Raw genomic sequence first — 18,910 nt, forward strand, 5'->3', positions numbered from 1 at the left:
TGCTTCACAAGTCACAGAATGGCTTTCCCCATTCCATTAAACAGTGTCTCTTGGCCAACAACCATCAAAGCTGCTTCATCAATCTCCTGCCTACTGGTCCTCAGGCTGGAGTTCACAAGGCCACCCCCTGTGAAGTGCACAGCATGGCAACAACCTTAATTTTTTTATGTATACCTCGGGTTAAGTATTTAATTCGTTCCGGAGGTCCGTTCTTAACCTGAAACTGTTCTTAACCTGAAGCACCACTGTAGCTAATGGGGCCATCTGCTGCTGCTGCTGCTGCCGCTGTCACCACCACCGCCGCGCTATTTCTGTTCTCATCCTGAATCAAAGTTCTTTACCCGAGATACTATTTCTGGGTTAGCGGAATCTGTAACCTGAAGCGTATGTAACCTGAAGCGTATGTAACCCAAGGTATCCCTGTATAGGAAGATGCAGTTTTTATGTGTAGAGTGGTACCTTTGGTTACAAACTTAATTCGTTCCGGTAGTCCGTTCTTAACCTGAAAGCGTTCTTAACCTGAGGTACCACTTTAGCTAATGGGCCTCCTGCTGCCGCCACACATCCAGCGCCGGATTTCTGTTCTCAGCCTGGAGCAAAGTTCTTAACCCAAAGTACTACTTCCAGGTTAGCGGAGTCTGTAACATGAAGTGTTTGTAACCTGAGGTACCACTATATGGGAAGAAAGATTCACTGAATACAGCAATAAACAAGTATGAAATTGAAGCTGGAGAGAAGCATTTCAGAAAACATTTTGGCCTCCCCTGAAGCTTCTTTTTCATGTTGAATGTGTCATTAATTATTAATTTGGTAGGATCATGAACTTTTACATTTTGAAGACACTTACTTACTTGGGAAGGCACACTAGTAAATGCTGCTAATCCTACCCTAGAGCAGTACAGTTTACTATGAGGGGCAGAACAGGAGCTAATGAATGAAGCATCCGGAATGTGGCAACGTAAGAACAGGCCTTTTCTACAGTTGCTCCCCATTTGTGGAATGCTCTCTCCAGGGAGGCTCACCTGGCACCTTCATTATACATCTTTAGGTGCAAGGCTAAAACATTCCTCTTCAACTAAGCTTTTGGCTGATTAACATTCTATGTCCTTTAAAATTTGTTTGTTGGAGGGAGGGTTACTGGATTGCTTTGGTTTAGTTCATGTTTTTATTATTTTAAAAAATTATTATTTTGTATATTTATGCTGTTAACCACCATGAGATTCCTAGTATTTGTTTTTGCTATCTCAAAAGACAATGGAGTGCGCCTGCTGTGGCTGCAAAGACTGGTAGAAGATTTTTCCTCGGGGCTTACTCCCAAAGCCTTTCTAATGAATGAGTACAGCCATAAGGCAGCAGAGGTTTTGGATTGGAGCTTTCCTTCTACGAGATGGGTTATCTTCCATCTCAAGGTTCCATCTTGAGGTTGGCAAGCCCCATCTGCCCCTCATTTCACCTTCTGGAGTGCTGGACCAACTATTGGCCTTGTCTACTCAATCCACCAGAGCCCTTTTTTGCAAGTTGGGGCAGTCCTTAACTCACCAAAGGTTTGAGACACCTGGTTTAGCCGGCCAGTCAAAGTCGTTTCCAGGGATGTGGCCACTGTTGCATGTTGACTGCTTCTAGGGGCCACGGGTGAGAGCTGAGTGCAGGGTGGGAACCAAAGGTGGATAAACTACCCCAGAGGGGGGTACAACATGTCCCCCACCAGAGGTGCTATTCCTCCCTAACATTCCACATACCCAAGGGTGATATATTAATTTTAAAAATAGATATAATGAAATAAAAAAGGGGGCATTCTTATGAACCACTAAACCTCTGATCATCACCACTCATGAAATTATGATGCAGCGCTGTCATGCTTGCTTCCTAGTATTTTGAAATTCCTCCTGAAAGGGATGGGGGAAGCATAAAGCAATGTAAGTTTTACAATTGCTTAAGCATTCATGGCTAGTAAATAAGGTAGCATTCTTAAGTAGGTGTTTCAGTTTTAAGAGACTTTACTACATGTTATTAATTGTTGCCTGGTTCGAACCCCCAGGTTCGAATGCATATTTGACTATCAGAAAGCCATTTCCCTTTGTGTTTATGACTCCATGCGGAAAGAATGATGTTAAAGGGAGTGAGTATCCTGGAAAATAGACTAACACTTTAGTGCTTATGAACCCTCTGTTGTGGAAAGTTCAAGAGATATGAAAAGTCAGCATGTAGTGTACGTGGCACACAGCACTCAACACTGAATGATGAAATCACAATGCAACTGAAGAAAAGCAGCCGGAATATAGAACAAGAGGTCAGTACAGCACCACTTAAATTTCTTCATGTTTATAATACGTGAAACTTGTTCTTATGAAGCAGAGGATTTAAACAAGTGGGCTTATTACCTTCTGTTTCAGTCATAACATTTTACCCACACTTAATTAAAATGTTGAAGTATTCTGAAGCATTTGTAGTATACAGAGAAATTAATAGAAAATGGATAGCTTTCTACTTTCATTTTTTCTAGACAGTTTCATGGTTGGCTTTCAAAAATAAGAGAGTAGAAGAGTCTTTGTTAAAATTATTAGCCTTTAAACATTATTCAAGCTGTGGTTAAGTGGTTTCTCTCCCTCCTCAACCCCCACCCCGGTCAGGTTGCCAGGATACAACATCATTAATTCTCTTCAACAAGAATTCTTATTCAGGGTGATCTACAATGATGTTTAACAGTATTATTCTTATGAACCATTAAATACCTAAGTTATGGTAGTATTGCCTGCTTCCTCCAACTGTATAAAAATTGTGTCTGAAATTTAGGGGGGAGCAGTATGTGAAATCTATATCTAAAGTTCTATTTTATAGATGGGAAAAGTTTCACAAAATCAATGTGACCGCTAGCCTCCCCCCACCACACACACTTGCCTGTTTAGTACAAGTGTCCATTTAGTTTGGGACACAATAAGGGCAATGATGCATTCTGAAGGGATGCACTGCAACCAAATCCCCAAGGAAGGAATTGTTCGTGACAGTCAGAACTGCTCCTGGGTCATATCAGAATGGAGCTCTGTCTGCTTTTGCTTAGAGCGCAGTTCTGACTCTTTCAGGTAACTCATGGGAAAGAGAATAAAGATTTTGTTCCTAAGAGGAAGGGAGGGAGGTGCCCTCTGTGAAGCAATACAATGGAAGAGAGGCCAAATGCAGCACTTTGTAATACAATAGCAATCTTTCTGAGCCTTTTAATGATTTTTTAAAGAAGGAAATATATAAATAATACCCCTGTTCATCATTCCAAGCAAATTTCCTCCAGGTGTTTTGTTCCCCCTACTTTAAAAAAACTCCCTAGAATTCAATGCTAACAGGATTCCTCTGAAATCTAGCAACTCTGAGAATATTTTGATGAAGTTTATTTCTTAACATACATGATACTTAAAGGCAGCTATGGAGAGATGGTTTAAATGCAATTCTTCACTTGAAAAATGGTGAAGTGGCAAGTACTGATCTTGAAAGGGAAGGTGGGTGAGATCTGACAAGGAATAAAGACTAAACAGAAAGAAGAATGTAGGATAGGTCCACTGAAGCAAGGTAATTAGCGTGACCCAAGCAACTGACGATAGCTATAACTCAAAAACATTGCTATCCAATCCTGGTCTACCCAACTGTTATTGGCTATAACCAGTGCTTTTTTTTAGGGGGACACAAGGGGACACATACCCCTAAACATTTTGTGAATCTTTGTACTTTTGTCCATTTACTGTATTTATTTTACCCGATTCGAACTATAAAATGGTGATTTTCTTGAGTCAAAATGAGAGTATACCTAAACATTATTTTTTTTAAAAAAGCATTGGCTATAGCTAATAGTTAGTGAAGAAAGAGTTTAACCACGAGTCTCAGTTTCGGTGGCATTCTAAGCCAAACCTTGGTTTAGCTTAGCTTAGCACAATGTTGCTTTAAAAAAGATTAAAGGTAAAAAAGGTAAAGGACGTCTGGACAGTTAAGTCCAATCAAAGGTGAGAGCGCTCCTCTCACTTCAGGCCAAGGGAGCCAACATTTGTCCACAGACAGCTTTCTGGGTCATGTGGCCAGCATGACTAAACCACTTCTGGTGCAACGGAACACCGTGACGTAAGCCAGTGGGCACGGAAACGCCATCTACCTTCCCGCCACATCAGTACCTATTTATTTACTTGCACTGGTGTGCTTTCGAACTGCTAGGTTGGCAGAAGCTGGGACAGAGCAACGGGAGCTCACCCCATCATGCGGATTCCAGCTGCCGACCTTCTGATTAGCATGCCCAAGAGGCTCAGTGGTTTAGACCACAGTGCCACCTGCTCCCATTAAAAAGACTAGCAGTTGTGAGCTCCCCTCCATAGGCTACATGTTTATGTGGTCTCACTAAAACAAGGCTTGGTTTAGCAAACCAGCTAATAGTTTTTGTAAAAGGCAGTTAAATTTCAAAAGCAGTAAGAGACGACATCAAAACTTGAATATAAACACAGATTTTCCCTTTTCTTTTTTCTCCTTAACTTCTACACACACACACACACACACACACACACACACACACACCTTCTCTCACAGAATTAATGCACCTGAAACCTCTAAATAGGTGGGCTTGATTAACTTAGGGAACATAATGTAAGATAGTAGAATTAGTGATATCTTTACTGCTGCTTGACCTGTTTCTAAGCAATTTTTATTTCTGCAGCCAGATGTCCATTTGTTATGAATAAAGACAACAATTTACAATGACTTTTTCTTAACAATTCACAAGTGGACCTGGACACTATTTAAATAAGGATTTCTCTTTTTACAAAATTCTTCAATATACAATTCTGCTTTCATAAGCAATGCACCCTGTTCACCCCAGTCACAGTCAGCATGTATCCTTTCCTGTGGGAAGACTTCAACAACATCCCTTCCTACATAACAATAGATAAGAAAGGCTTTCAGAGCCGGGTAAAATTATTTAGCCTCCTAAAAACTCCCCATTTTTGTCGCTGAGCATACAAGATGAAACACTATTACCATTTTGACATTTACTCAAAAGGCAGGCTCTTCTGGGTGTTGCAATAGAATATATCAAAGTTATTCCGTATAACTTGTTACAAGGACTTAGACTCTACAGAGAAATAGAAAAAGGATAAACAACTAGTCTACCAAATGGTCAGAACTTTGTAAAATTCCTATGTACAAGAAACAAAAAATAAGAAAATTCTAGCAGCTTCACAGAAATTTTCTAATGTTACATCCAGGGTATTCTCAGAGAAAATTATATTACAACTGTGATCACTTGGGCTTTATGGAAGCAGATATTCACTATTATCTTCCACATGACAATACTCAATATTGGGCCAGGGGTAGAGGGAGAAGACAGACTGATACGGAATCAGATGCCGTTGATGAAATTATCCATATTCCCCAACCTGCTGAAGACAATACAATACGAGATGAATTGAGAATAGCTCTTCATCCCAGATTTCCAAAGCACCTGCTAGCCACACCCATTTTCCAATTAAGTCAACAGCTGTGTGATCTAACTGCATACATATGATGCCACCTGGAAGAGATGCAAATTGCACATTTATCAGCTCCTGCAGTGAAAATAAAGTGTCTCTGCTGCATTCCAATCCTCCCTGTAATCATAAAAGCCAACAATCCTGACAAGGTGGTTTTTTGTTTTGTTTTTTAAGGACAAGGAGGATTCATTTTCAGACTGTGATATCAAGTTAAATCAAAAGTTACTGTATCAAAGCCTGCCAGATACGAAAACTACATTAAAAATGAGAAGAATAATTGATGTAAAGTTGCATCTGTTTGTCAGTGCTAGCATAAGAACAAAACCAAAAGCATGTGAGATAATGTTGCTTCATCAGCCAGCCTGATGGAGTCAGCTTCAGATTATTCATGCATACCTAAACAAAGTGCAATGTATATCATTACAACCAACTCTTTCCAGAACCTTTATTTTTTAAGTGAATAAAAAAACAAAACAATTCCGGGACAGATTCAGTGCTGTTTATGATTCACCAATTAGATGTTAACCTGCCAAAATAACACCTATTTGACTTAATGTGATATAATATGAATATTAATATTTTAAAATGTGACTCTCTTTGAGTAACAGAAGATGAGGAGACATATTCCTCTATTTTTATAATCATTATATTGTTATTAAAATCCAGTTGTGAGTTATAGAAATCAAACCTCTGGAGTTTCCCTTCTCCATTATCAACTTGTGACAATTAGCATGATTTACAGCCTGGGAATACTATTAAGCATCTCTGTGTTTTTGTGTATACACATAGAAGAGATCCTTGACATTTTAACAAACATTAAGGCCTTTCAGCAAACAGCCCTCTGTAAGTGATTCATTAACAAACTTCATAACCAAAAGGCCAGTTTCTTTTAACTGGTTTTCAGACACTGGTTGTTGAAAGACAGCTGTGAACATAGCAAACACAATTCTTAGTCCAAAGAGTTACTTATTACATAGATATAAAGTCTTCTGCCAGAAGCATTCTACTGAGAGTTTGTATGAATAATTCTACTTTATCCTTGAATTTAAATTAACATAGTAGAAGAACACCTGTAAATATTCTTCTTCATTTTAATTAAATACACAAACTCCACCTGGGATAAACATGAAAAAACAGGGAAAGAGATAAGTATTCCACATAGTTCAGCTATTTATCCAAAACTTCAAAGTACCTACTTTTGCCACAAATATTTCAGATCCTTCATCTTATTTTGTACATTTCTCTCTTTTGCCATATGTGCCCGCGCAAAAAAATACATATTCATCAGCATTTATCCAGATAAGGGAATAGGCATAGCATATTCACTTGATGTTAAACCTTTTTCTGCCTATACAAATCAGACAATCTATATTGCTTGCATACAAGTTTCCAATTTCTAATAGAACTGCATTCATTACAAAATACTGGGTAAAGTCTTTGATATATTCCAATTTCAGCCTTTAAAAAACCTTGTATAATGTGGCAGCTGCAAACAATATATCCTCTTTAAGTTTATGAATTACATGTATTACTGTGGTTATCACCATTAAAAAAAATTATATCACTTATTCAGGTTTTCTATGTCAGGGAGATAAAGAATTACACAACTTTTAGAAAACATCTGAAGGCAGCCCTGTTCAGGGAGGATTTTAATGTCTGACATTTTATTATTTTTTATATTTTGCCAGAAGCCGCCCAGAGTGGCTGGGAAAACCCAGCCAGTTGGTTGGGGTATAAACAATAAAATTATTATTAGTATTATTTGTTTTTAATCAGTCCCCATATACAAAAGTGATAGAAGAACAGATACAGTTTCAGGCAAACATTAGTCGCATATGTTTCTGGTGCCATCAATATTCCTCTACCAATACGTTCAAAAACTGACTGAAAATATTTCTGACCCAAATAAAGCTTCTCTTTCACATATTTATATCAGTATTCAAGCCACTGTATAATGGAATGGTTAATAGTCAACCACATTTCAAAGATCCAGAGAGCACTGAAGTCTCATTTGAATTCAGTGAAATTGCAGGCCGAGATACCAAGTTTTTACAAATGCATAATTAACATTTAATTTATGAGTGATTGCCACTAAGAAAGAGGACTCTAGAAACAAGATTTGACAAATTCAAGTAGGAAAAGTTTTACCAATCATCTAGAAGGTGTCATGGTTGAGCATGGATAAATATGGGCCTTAAACATATGAATATATTTAAATATTAGTATCAGACTAGACATTAGCCATCAAACTGAAAATGAATCCTGACAAGATGATGGCGCTATGGATTAGAGATCACTGCATCTGAATATTGCACATATAGCCTGCTCTGCACTTCCCTTCAATGAAGATGCATAGCTTGGGTATACTTCTAGAACTAGCTTTGTCACTAGAAGCCCAAGTGGTATCAGTGGCAACAAGTACCTATTATAAGGTTTAGCTAGTGTGTGAAACAGTGTCAAACTTGTGGCTGCTTTGAAGATAGCTCAGAATCGATATCTAGCGCAGAATGAAGATGCCATAGTGGTTAACTGGTTACATTTAACAATAGTGTAGTACTGGTTGCCTATTTATTTCTTAACTCAATTCAATGTGTTGAAAGCTCTAAATAATGTGGGACCCAAATACCTGAAGAAACACCTCACTACAACTGAATGCCCACCTTTTCCCTTACCAGGTGAAAAGCACAGGGCACTAGATACAGGATACAGCCTTAGCAGTTGTGCCCCATCTGTGGAATGACCTTCCTCTGACTTGTGTCTGGCACTGACATTGTTTACCTTTCAACAGCAGTTGAAGACACCTCTTTGCACAAAGCTATGGGAGGGTTTTTAGGGACGCAGGTGGCGCTGTGGGTTAAAGCCTCAGCGCCTAGGACTTGCTGATCGAAAGGTCGGCGGTTCGAATCCCTGCGGCGGGGTGCGCTCCCGCTGCTCGGTCCCAGCGCCTGCCAACCTAGCAGTTCGAAAGCACCTCCGGGTGCAAGTAGATAAATAGGGACTGCTTACCAGCGGGAAGGTAAATGGCGTTTCCGTGTGCGGCTCTGGCTCACCAGAGCAGCGATGTCACGCTGGCCACGTGACCCGGAAGTGTCTCCGGACAGCGCTGGCCCCTGGCCTCTTAAGTGAGATGAGCGCACAACCCCAGAGTCTGTCAAGACTGGCCCGTACAGGCAGGGGTACCTTTACCTTTACCTTTATGGGAGGGTTTAAGGAACTATGCCAGTTATTTATTTATTTTTATTACATGCTTATTTGTGTTTGGAAATGTTTGGCTGCTTATTTGCTGAATTTTCTTCTTCCATTTTTGTATTTTATGCATCCCACTCTGGAGCCTTTTAGGGATGGGTGGCATTATATAAACTGAATTAAGAAGAATTAGAAGTGCTATCTAGGTCTTTAGTTGCAAATTTAGTCTTTTATAGCAACCAGTTAGCAAGTACTCTTGTTTAAGGAATGAATGGATTACAACATGGAAAACCCAATTATAAATTACTGTTTCAACATTGTCTGTCCCCCTCCTTTCTCTTTCTTTCCTGTGTCTTTTCAAGCAGTGGGCTGATTCACTGCCTTGAGAGTAGAAACACAAAATGCCCATAAAAAGTTCCAAAAATCATTGTCTACATACCATTCAAAGGTATACCGCTATATATTACTGCAGAAAGCTGCGCAACTGTCTCAGAAATCACACTTTCCTTACTGTACAAATCATTTTAAAATTAAAGAGTGAGGAAAAACTTGAGAGAGGATTAAACTATAACAATTTTAAAATAAAATACACTTTGAGTGCTAAAAGCTACTGTTGTCTTCTATTTCTGGAAGGAAGCATATGACATACAAGAAAAAGAAGCAGCTCTTTCCCTTAAGGAGGTGTATTCAAGATTGCTTGCTCTGAAAAGTATTCTGCCCACTTAAATAATGAATTGCAACCAAAGAAAAGTTTTGTCTTCCCCTCTATTTCTCCTCTTCATCTTCTGCAGATCAGGTGGTGAATGTGTCAGTCTGTTTCGTGGTTGCAATAATGAGCTGGGTGAAGCCCAGTAAACTGCAGGTTCATGCAGCCAAGACTGAGACATGGCGGGTAGATGGTTCTCTGACCATACTTGTGATGTTTAGCCTGCTTTTGGCAGAGGTCACGCTCCCTCTGAAAGAGAAGATCTATCATTTGGGAGTCACTTGAGGTACAGGCAACCTTGGTGGCATGCAGTGACACCAGCTTTAGTGAGTTGCCCAGCTGTGACCTACCTGGACAGGGATAACCTGGCTGCAGTCCTCTGTGCTCTAGTAACCTCGAGATTAAATTAATGAAATGCATTCTATGGCAACTGCCTTTTAAGACGATCCAGAAATTGCAGTCAGAGCAGAATCTGGCTGCCGAACTGCTGATAGGCTTGAGGAGAGACAATTACCTAACACTGATCTTGGCACAGTTGGTCAGGTTGCCTATATGTTTCCAAACCCAATTCAAAGTGCTAGTTTTAAGCTAAAAAGCCCTTTACAGACAGGATCACAACAACATTCTTTCAGAGCACCTCTCCTGTTATGAACCTGCCTGAACCATTCAGTCTTCATCTAAAGCCTTCTGCAGGATGGCCTTTCCAGCTGTGACAATCCATCTGTGGATTGCTCTTTCCTGTGAGGTCCATCTGCTGCCATCATTCACATATTTCTGGTACCAGGTTAAAACATCTCTTCTCCCAGGCAGGACTGCCTCTAGTTGTATAGTGAGCTATTTGTTGAAATGTTATTGCTGCTGAATTTTTCTGCTATTTTCGGGGGGGGGGGGTTACTAGTTATTGAAATGTATCCTTTTGCTTTTAAACAATGCCTTTTTGGCTCCTTACATTTCCGCAAGACACTTTAGATTTTTTTGTAGTAAGCGGCTAATAAGTTGAATAAATAAATAAGTTAAGGTCAAAGCAAATGAAGAGGGAAGACTTTGAGAGAGCAGAACAAGGTGCAAGCAAGGTCACAGAATGCCCCAGTCTCCTAACTATGACAGGAAACAGTGTCTGCACTGCAACTATAAGATAGGTGAAAACAGAAATAGATCAAATTCCTACTGTGGCACTTCCATTTTTCTCCCACACAGTCTCAATTCCAGTCTAAAAATATACCTTAATAAATTCGAGTTAAATGTCTCATTTTCTTTGCTATTGATCATTTACTTTCTAATGGTCATACTTGAAGCATTGTTCATCTTTTAGAAGTCACCCATTCCCACTGGTGATAGCTAGACAGAAGTTATATTAAAATGGCTAGCATTTCCCAGGCTGTATCATTAGGAGTTTAATTGTGGTCAAGCATAATAGCTACTCTTGCTTGGGTAGCAACTTAGTATTGATTTTAAAAGCTTAGATGAGTTCAATACTTTGTTTTAATGCCCTTTGTCACCAACCTAGATAGGGATGTAACACACATCCTAGAATTCAAAATGTCCTTTTTCCGCTCATTGCAGAGATTACTACTGTGGATATCTGCAAAGTTGCGACAAATTTGGAGGAAAATATATGTGTTTTCTTTAAGGATTCTGTCATTTCTAAGCTAGGAAACTGGAACTCCAAGTTGACTCCAAGTTGACAAATAGCAATATATACAGTGGTGCCTCGCAAGACGAAATTAATCCGTTCCGCAGGTCTCTTCATCTTGCGGTTTTTTCGTCTTGCAAAGCACGGCTATTAGCGGCTTAGCGGCTATTAGCGGCTATTAGCGGCTTTAAGAAAAAAGAAACAAACTCGCAAGAACTCGCAAGACGTTTTGTCTTGCGAAGCAAGCCCATAGGGAAATTCGTCTTGCGGAATGACTCAAAAAACGGAAAACTCTTTCTTCTTGCGCGTTTTTCGTCTTGTGAGGCATTCGTCTTGCGAGGTACCACTGTATTGCTATTGCTATATTATCTATATATAATATAGCTATAGGAATATTCTGTCCTGATAAGTTAACTTCATAACTGATGTGCAAAACAATTTTCGTGTGTGTATGTGTGTGTGTGTGTGTGACCTGCTTCACATATATGTCTACTTTTACAGTGGTTCAGCTAATAAAGAGAACACTACATAAAACCAAAGAGGTCAAGTCTCTGCCAGGCGCTCCTGTTCTTACTACACTGTCATAAAAAGGAATGAAAGTTTTTATGCTGCTTCTCTTATATTTAGTAGGTAAAACTAAACCTCACTAAATTCAATATAATAACTTCATAGAGAAATTAATATGAGAAATTTAGACCAATTCCAAAAATATAGAGAATAAATATGATGGCTGTGGTACTCATCAGCAAACTGACAATTTATTTAAAATAGATGCAATAGTGACATGCAATACTCAGTGCTGTGGCTACACATACATCAGGCAATACAAAAAATCAATCACTAAATTATTCATCAAGCATCCTGTTCCTCACTAATGATGATCAAAACTAGTTTTAGTTTAATGACTAAAAAAGATCTGACTATTACACACAAAAGATTAGTATTTTTATGACATGCATCTTATGAATGGTTTTCTTGTGTGTTTAATCATTTGTTGCATAGACTGAAGTATTCTGGTAAGACACAAATGCCACATTATCTCAGAATGTCTAATCAACACACTTTTAGATACTGGAAGCTGTCTGCCAACAGCCTTATTCAGTTTTACTGTCAATTTCCACCCATAATTCAAAATATTGTATTCTGAAAGAAAAATATAATATGTGTGTAGAACAGGGACGTAAAATTAGGCTGATAGTATGATTTTTTTTAGAAATTTCTAGTATTGCCCATGAATTTGGCAGAAAACATCACACACATATGAAATATATATATATATATAGATATTATTAAGAAAAATATGTCTAAACCATCTATTTCATTCCGATTATCAGCTTTCAAGAATATTTATTTCTTCAGTGCCTTTAGAATCTTTGTGATCTTTGATTATTTTTGGGCATGCTATTATATAGTAAATTAATTCTTAGCTATACACTTGAAGAAATCCAAATCATTCCTAGGCAAAAATGGCTGCATTATGCCCAACTGTGCTTTAGCGATGAACGCTAAGATTCAATATTCATTGATATCCTACAAGAAATTTATTGTACAGTGGTACCTCGGGTTACAAACTTAATTCGTTCCAGAGGTCCGTTCTTAACCCAAAACCGTTCTTAACCTGAAGCACACTTTCACTAATGAGGCCTTCTGCTGCTGCTGCTGCATAATTTTCGTTCTCATCCTGGGGCAAAGTTCTCAACCCGAGGTACTATTTCTGGGTTAGCAGAGTTTGTAACCTGAAGTGTTTGTAACCCGAAGCATTTGTAACCTGAGGTACCACTGTATGTCAAAAATTAAAAATAAATTGATAAGTCATACCCACATTCTTTTTGTGCAACAATAAAAGTTTGTCCATAAGAAAGTGTCAAATATTGGCACCCAAAATATTCATTATTTCAGATCCATATAATTAATTCAGGGCCTCTAAGAATGACTCTCTGTGTGCAGATTCACATATAATGTTGAACCATAGTTTAAGTGGGTTTTCTTGGAACGATGGGTAGAACATAACATTAAATAAACAAACAAACAAACAAACAAACAAACTGGTAGATGTTCAAGCTACAAACCTATGATCACATGCACACAGATACAATATTCCCTCTTTCTCCCTCATGGTCATGATTTTGCGAGTGTTTCGTTTCACTATGGTATATAACAGTCCCTAGTTAGCTAAACAAATCATCTTCACAACCCATTATAATAATGATAATTATTATTATTACTTATATGCCCCCATCTGACTGGGTGGCTCCTAACAAAATATTAAAAGCACAGTAAAACATCAACCTTTAAAAACTTCCCTAAACAGGGCCCCCTTCAGATGTCTTCTAAAAGTCTGTTTGACATCTGATGGGGGGTGACATCTACAGGACGGGTGCCACTACTGAGAAGGCCCTCTGCCTGGTTCCCTGTAGCTTCACGATTCACAGTGTTCTGCCAGAAGGCCCTCAGAGCTGTATCTCATTGTCTTGGCTGGACAGTGGAGGTAGAGACGCTCCTGAAGGATTGTCTCTACCTGAGGCCAGGACTGAGGCTATTTAGGGCTTTAAAAATCAACACAAACAATTTGAATTGTGCTCAAAAACATACTGGCCCAGTATAGATCCTTTAGAATTGGTGCTATATGGTCCTGGCAGCTGCTCCCAGGCACCAGTCTAGTTGATGAATTATGTATTCGGTAGTTCTATGTAGAGAGCATTGCAAGTGGGAGATAACAAGAGCATGTACCACTCCGGCGAGACAGTGCACAGGCAGATAGTGTTTCAGCCACCATACCAAATGGAGCTAGTAGACAGCTGCCCTCGACACAGAATTAACCTGCACATGGACAGCTGTGAGTCCAAAATGACCCCTAGGCTGCACACCTGGTCCTTTGAAGGTGGCGTGTTTAAAAGCAAGGGAAAGGAGAACAGTGTCAAAATATTTTTTAAAAAATAAAAAAAATTGTCCAGTAGCTTTCATGTTCAGATACCTCTATGGTGTTACTGGACATTTAAATTTTTTTATATATTTCAACTGTGTCAGACCAACACGGCTACCTACCTAAATCTAAAACATTCTAAGTTAATCTTTGCACGTTGCTGGTATAAAGTTTTGTCCCTGATGAAGGAAATCATTAATTCTGAAATGCACTGAGTACAATGAAACATTTTTACATTAAGAACTTTAAGTACTGTTTCCGCACCCCCTGCATTCAGAACCATCCCATTTTGGTTTGTTTAGAAACTGTTAAGATTCTTTTAAAACAAGACCTCTAAATCATATGAAACAAGAAGCTAAATTCTTGAAAGTTCAGCTAAATGTTAGTAAAGTCCAGCTGTTCATGGGGAGGAGGGGGAGTACTTGCAACACTAAGTCTTCAATCAAGCCCATCCTAGCTTGCAAATGTAGCACTAAATCAGGCTTTCCCAACATGGTGCCCATGGATACGACAGTGTCCTCAAGGTCATACCAAAAAACTGTCACATTCTCTATTCCCCTCTGTGACAGAAATACAGTGGTACCTCAGGTTAAGTACTTAATTCGTTCCGGAGGTCCATACTTAACCTGAAACTGTTCTTAACCTGAAGCACCACTTTAGCTAATGGGGCCTCCTGCTGCTGCCGCGCCACCGGAGCACGATTTCTGTTCTCATCCTGAAGCAAAGTGTTTAACCTGAAGCACTATTTCTGGGTTAGCAGAGTCTGTAACCTGAAGCGTATGTAACCTGAAGCGTATGTAACCTGAGGTACCACTGTACAAAATTTGAGGAAGCAGCCGCCAGTTTCTTACAAGCTGTCCATGTTACCCTCTGAGATTCTATGATACCTGAGCAAAGGCACTAGCAGTGTCTTCATTACAGGTAGGTAGCCGTGTTGGTCTGCCACAGTCGAAACAAAATAAAAAAAAAAATCCTTCCTGTAGCACCTTAGAGACCAACCAAGTACTGAAAGTGTTTTCATTGTATGTCTGGGACATTGAGGAGGTGAGAGAGAAAGAAAAGACAAAGAGAGACATGGCCTTCCCAATCATGAGAAGGGAAGGAAGGGAAGGAGCAATGAGAAGGGGACGGGAACACCAATGAGGTGAGAAATGAGAGAGGAGATGTGGGGGGAATAGAGAGAAGCCATGAGGAAAAGTGAGGGACAAACAATGGAGTAGCCATGTGGAGAGAAATGTAGTCGGCCAGAGCAGCCATTAAAGTATTATCTGCAATGTTATAGTTGATGTGAATAAAAATTACACTTTAGGACTTTTTTTCAAAGTACTGTAGCTATAATAATCAGAGTGGCTTCTTAGAGGTGAAGGCTGAGGAAATTGAAGAGGAAAGGAACTGGCTTAAATAGTCACAAAGTACAGTAGTACAGTTTGCTCTACTTGTATAATTATACAGTGGTACTTTGGGTTAAGAACTTAATTCATTCTGGAGGTCCGTTCTTAACCTGAAACTGTTCTTAACCTGAGGTACCACTTTAGCTAATGGGGCCTCCCACTGCCGTCGCGCCGCCACCACACGATTTCTGTTCTCATCCTGAAGCAAAGTTCTTAACTTGAGGTACTACTTCCGGGTTAGCATAGTCTGTAACCTGAAGTGTCTGTAACCCGAGGTACCGCTGTAATCGAATGTATCCCACCTCACATATCTGGTTTTAATGTTCATTAGATAAAATTACTGAAGTCTATACGAATATATTGTCTTGCTTTGACATTGCAATATGAAAGACAGATGTTTTTGATTTGATTTAGGCCATCACTAGCACAACTTCCCCCACAACATTTAAGTTTCCTGAAATCCAAAAGCTCAAGTACTATTTTAAAATTCTCTACCACAGACCAAGTTCTGAATTTCTCTTCATTAAACTCATGCAAAAATCATTTCCTATAATATAGGAGGCCCATAGATCAAGACTACTTATACGAATGTATTCATATTTCATGCTAATTAGTCCCTGTACACATAATCTCTTTCCCTAGTGTGTCCAGTACATGTGTCTCTGTCCTCGATTGCTCATTAAATTTGCCACAGTTCATTTGAGCACTGTATCACTGTGACTGAATTAGACATTTTAGAATCCAAAGCTTCTTGCTTCCTTCCTCCTGTGTATTTCTTACAAAACCTTTACAAGAACAGCTCTAGTTCTGCTGTAGAAATAATGCATACAGTAGTCAATATGTTCTCTAAATGTATAAACAAGGTTATCACAAAGGTAGACCAGTGTCCTTAGTGCCTCAATTGTGCATGCAAGTTGTATGCCATGGATCTGACAAGTTCTGAGAAGTAGCAATCCTTATCCTGTTTAATGGGGACCTTGGAGACCAACAACGTTGAGAAAAATATAGTGCTCACTGTTATACTGAGGCACCTCTTCAGTGATTGTAAATCCCAAACTCACTCATTCCTCCTCACCTCTGCCATTACTTAATTTTAGCATGGAGAATATTAAACAGAGTGTTCCTAAGTAGCTAAGATAACATTCCCACCTGGCCTGGATCACTTGAAAATTAATTCTTCACGAATATCAGAAGGTGGTTAGGAAGAACTAACACTGAAGCAGAGAAATCTCAAGTGTATTAACTGAATTCATTAAATATCCATATTTTTGTTTAACTCCCTTTTGCCTTCTCTCACGTATTATACAAGACCAGTCCTAGATTGCCAGCTTTTCCTTCAAAGGCAGGTCATGGTATTCACAAGGCATGATATTCTTAATTCATCAATTCTAATGGTTGCCATGATCTATACATGCAATTTACAGTATATAAAAGGTAAAGGGACTCCTGTATATAAGTGACTACAAATGAGCAAGGCCTTGTTTCTCTATTTTTTGGCTCAGCAAAATGCCCCTCCCACATCATACACCAAAGAGAAAGTCATCATTTACATGTTCTCTTAGTGGCATGACTACCACTTCCTCTGCAGTTGCATATACAGTTGTACCTTGGAGCTTCCTGCAGCCTATCGGAAACTGCAACTTGGTTTCCGAACGTTTTGGAAGTCAAATGGACTTCCGGAACAGATTCTGTTCGACTTCCAAGGTATAACTGTACTGATCAGACTATTTGTACAGACTTTCAGTCATGTGGTTTCTTCCAGCCGCATATTAACAAAACATGCAAGTGACTTATATGTTCTGTAATTGTGCTGTTAGAAGCAACCACATGAGTGAAAGCCTGTACAAATTCTCTAACAGGAGCAACTGTAAAGACAGCAGCAGTAAGGAACTACGGAATGAGTGTCATGATTTAAACTGTGTAGCCAATGGTTGTGCTGAAATAACACAAAGCTAGAGTTTAGCATTTTTTGTATGAGCCTGCTGAACGTTCCCTCCTCCTCTCATCAGCAAACACCAGGAAGAGGACATCACATGCTTCTAAAGTTTCATTAACCACAATTTGCCATTATATGTGAAGAGGAAAATGCAGTTTGCTTATACTGAATTCTCTATAATTCTATAATACTATCAATTAGATTATTCAACAATTCAAGATCCAACATCACAGTGTAAATGACTTGTCATAGTAACCCATATTTTAAACAACAAACGTAGCAGCAAACCAGTTTAGTTAGTCTAAACTGTTGCTTTGGATTTCCTTCTCTGGGATGCACCAGGAAGAAGAAAGAGTGGAAGAACATGTAAACCTGAAGTTCAAACACACTCACGGATTGCAGCAGTAAGCTGCAGCTCAGTGTTACATTGAACCTGAGCCAAATTTTGGAATCCAAATTCAGACACACTTCTCTCTATAAAACAAGCTAACCACTAACAGAATTCAGTAAAGGCATTAAATGCTACAAAAAGTGAGGATGTCAATATTCTACAACCTAAAGTAGGTTCTCAAGTCTTCCAAACAAATGCTTACAAAACATTTCACTAAAAACTCTCAGATAAGACCACAAATCTGCGAGTCATCTTCAACCACTGCTTTAAGTAATAAACTCAATGTAAAAACTAGCCTTGGAAAACTAACTTCATTTTGCCTATATTTATATCTATCTCTATCTCTATCTGCATTTCCTTATGAAAGAGAATAAATCTACACTCCCACGGTGGCTATTTTACTTTGAAAAATAGGTTCCTATATAAATGTCTGTTGAACAAAAGATGAACCAGAGAAAGCTCAATGTTTACAAGCTCAATGTTGCTAGAAGCATTGGTTTGGGCTGGCGTCACTGGAATCCTGCTTCTTATTGAGGTCTTTTGTATAGGGATGAATGAAGTGGACTGATGCTCTCTCAACAACAAAATAAGACTCACACACCCTACAACAGAAGCAGGTGCTATCGAATGGCTAGTGTTTGCAGAGTGGCTTCTCAAACAAAAAGCTTACACAAAAGAGAGAACATACAAGCAATTCCTGGGAGGCCCACACAGCGAAGCTTTTAAACAATGGCCCAGCTGCAGCAAAGCTGCGTCTATCATCCTTAAGGTCAATTTGCAATCCATGTACTTCTGCAGCAATTTTGGCTATGAAAGTTTAATGAGAATGAAGATTCAATGTCTGGGTTGAATTTTGCTATAGATAAAGTGTTTATTAAATTACTTCCTATTTGTGAAAGTTATCCTATTTGTGTTCTAGGCCACTTTGTCAAGGAACCATTCACCATTTTTTTGAAAAATCAAATATCCAGAATTATAACCCTCCCCCCCCAAAAAAAAACCTGAGCAAGGCAAGCCACAACTAACTTTATGAATGAATTTTTATTGATGAAACAATGACACAGTCCTAAAGTCACACACATAGGTAATATGACTATCTTGCAGCTTCTCCACTAACACTGGCAATATTGACATTCGTATAAATCATATACTGAGATACCTAACTGTTTTGCTTCAGTTCCCTATTCCCCAGTTGAAAATTAGCCTTTTAATCTTTGAACAGTTATCCATTATCCACTGTGTGGCACTC

General features: G+C 39.0%; 1 protein-coding gene and 1 long non-coding RNA gene across 2 annotated transcripts in view; both read right to left on the bottom strand.

Moving 5' to 3' along the window:
* DIAPH2 (diaphanous related formin 2) overlaps positions 1-18,910 on the bottom strand; it is a 340,556-nt gene that overhangs the window by 225,094 nt on the left and 96,552 nt on the right. The gene's annotated exons all lie outside the window — the stretch shown is intronic.
* LOC310837096 lies at positions 4,484-10,688 on the bottom strand. Its single transcript, XR_014560431.1, has 2 exons — positions 8,688-10,688; positions 4,484-8,310 (listed from the first exon to the last, which is right to left on the bottom strand). It is a non-coding gene; the product is annotated as an uncharacterized lncRNA (long non-coding RNA).

This window comes from Podarcis gaigeae, assembly GCF_964106915.1.
Source record: "Podarcis gaigeae genome assembly, chromosome: Z".
NCBI lineage: Eukaryota > Metazoa > Chordata > Lepidosauria > Squamata > Lacertidae > Podarcis > Podarcis gaigeae.